Below are 2,689 nucleotides of genomic sequence, written 5' to 3'. Positions count from 1 at the left end.
AAGTCGAACGAAACTATATATGCGAGCTATATCTAATTCTGAACCGATTTTCTCGAAACATGGCGCACATCATTCTGGACGTAATTCAGTACTATGTGCTAAATTTCGAGCAAATCGAAAGATATATAGGGACTTTGGTGCACCATTTACCTTAAATCGGACGAAAATATATATGGGTGCTATATCTAATTCTGAACCGATTTTTCCAATTTTCAATAAGGTTCGTCCTTGGGCCAACTAAGTGACCTGTGCCAAATTTCATCCAAATCGGATCAATGCGACCTGTACTTTGTTAACAAAAATTCATGGGCGGACGGACGGACGGACAGACACGCCTTGTTGAGGACGGTCCCTAAAAATATATTTTAATACATCCACGCCTTAAAATATATTTTTTAAACAGATCACCCCTTTTTGTTTGTTTTAAAAATTTATTTGCTTCCTTTTTTTTCAAATCCAATATTTAATTCAATTAAATTGGAAAATTGCTCACCATTGAAAACCATCCCGATTTAAAAATGCCCATTACCGCACATATTTTTTCCTCAATTCAATCCACTTCATTCATTATCACTGAGCGGAATTCCCACATTTAAATCTGTGGGCAAGACAACAACAATGCCAAACACAACAAATAAAACAATAATAAATTACAACAACAACAATTCCACATTTCCACTATCCACGTGCTTCGTTGGGCATTAAAAATTTCATTCAGTCGCTACTTGGTTGTTTATTCGATAGCATTTTATTGTTGTTGTTGGCTTTATTTTCTTTTATAAAAAAAAAAACAAATGTTCGGCCAGACTATAAATAGATTTGAGTGTTTGTCTGTATGTAAACACAAGTGATTAACGTTAAACTCATCCGGCATAGTAAAGCATTCGGTTTGAACACGTACAACTGACTTCGAAGCGATAACATGTCAGGATGGCCGAGCGGTCTAAGGCGCCAGACTCAAGTGTAACTACTTGTTCTGTTTCCAAAACAGAATTGTACGAAATGTGAGCGTTCTGGTCCTCTCTGAGGGCGTGGGTTCAAATCCCACTCCTGACAAAATATTTTTTCTTTTTTGAGAAAAATTATTTTTTCTAAATTTTTTAGGGAGGCTGGTGTATGGGATTTTTTTTTTAGAAAATCCACACATTACAAAGGTTATTAACAAATGCTTGCCTTATGAAGGTCATTAAAAAATTCTCGCCTTATAAAACATCCACGCCTTATATAGGCTCCTGAAAAACATTTTTTAAACCAGTAAGGAAAGTAGTAAAGTCGGACTGGGCCGACTATATAATACCCTTTACCACTTTTGGTATATTGCGTATATGTATGCTTACATTTGCAAGTCAATGTTCCCTCGAAGGGAACCTATGCAACCTATGATAAATTTAATTTCATTCGGGCAGATTTAGAGTCGTCTGCGTATCATGGGACAAATTTATGGAAAACGTTTTATAGCACAATTTATACACGCAATTCGGTACGCCGCACTGTTAAAAATTTAATTTCAATCAGACACCGGTTCGAAATACATATGGAAGCTATGTCTGCATCTGCAACAATTTCAACAGAACGCAATAACGTCATTCAAGTACTAGGAGTTTGGAGCACCATTTATGTAAAATCGGACAAATATATATGAATATGTGACAGCTATATAGAAATCTTAACCGATCCTAAACTTACAACACATCATCCTAAACACAATTCAGTACGCTATGACAAATTTCGTCCAAATCCAAGAATATGTGGGGACTTTGGACAAACTTTACATTAAATCGGACGAAAATATATGTGGGAGCTATATATAAATCTGACCGATTTTCACGAATCTTAACACTCGTCGTTATAGACTTAATTCAGTAATTGCAAATCGTAGGATATATAGGGACTTTGGTGCACTATTTACGTAAAATCGTACGAAAATATATATATTGGAGCTATATCTAAATCCGAACCGATTTTCAAGAACTTTGGTGCACTATTTACCTTTAATCGGACGAAAATATATAAAGAAGCTATATCTAAATCTGAACCGATTTTCACGAAACTTAATACAAATCGTTCTAGACACAACTCAGTACGATTTTTACGAAACTTAACACACATCACTATAGACTAAATTCGGTATGCTATGCCGCATTTCGTGCAAATCGAAAGATATATAGGGACTTTGGTGCACTATTTACTTAAAATCGGACGAAAATATATATGGGAGCTATATCGAAATGTGAACCGATTTTCACGAAATTTAACACACATCGTTCTAGTCCTAATTCAGTACGCTGTGCCAAATTTCGTGCAAATCGAAGGATATATACGGACTTTGGTGCACTATTTACATAAAATCGGACGAAAATGTATATGTGAGCTATATCTAAATCTGCACCGATTCCAACAAAACTTCGCTAACATCAATCTGGACATAATTCAGGACTCTGTGCAGAATTTTGTCCCATTCGGACAAATATTGGCAGTATGGCGCTCCATTTACATCAAAATCGGACGAAACTATATATGGGAGCTACATCTAAATCTGAACCAATTTTTACGAAATTTAACACACATCTTTCTAGTCTTAATTCAATACGCTGTGCAAAATTTCGTGCAAATCGAAAGATATATAGGGACTTTGTTGCACTATTTACCTAAAAATATGGGAGCTATATCGAAACCTGAACAGATTTTC

At 35.4% G+C, this 2,689-nt stretch overlaps 1 non-coding gene across 1 annotated transcript; it reads left to right on the top strand.

Annotated features, from left to right (window-relative positions):
* Positions 1-924: 924 nt before the first annotated feature.
* Positions 925-1,056, top strand: Trnal-caa (transfer RNA leucine (anticodon CAA)). Its single transcript has 2 exons — positions 925-962; positions 1,012-1,056. It is a non-coding gene; the product is annotated as a tRNA-Leu (tRNA).
* The last annotated feature ends 1,633 nt before the right edge of the window (positions 1,057-2,689 follow it).

The sequence above is a fragment of the Musca vetustissima genome, unplaced genomic scaffold, assembly GCF_032173495.1.
Source record: "Musca vetustissima isolate MV318-11 ecotype Yass unplaced genomic scaffold, APGP_CSIRO_Mvet_v1 utg113648, whole genome shotgun sequence".
In the NCBI taxonomy this organism is placed as follows: Eukaryota; Metazoa; Arthropoda; class Insecta; order Diptera; family Muscidae; genus Musca; species Musca vetustissima.
Note: the sequence above shows the minus strand (reverse complement) of the source record. Positions and strands in the feature narration are given on the sequence as shown.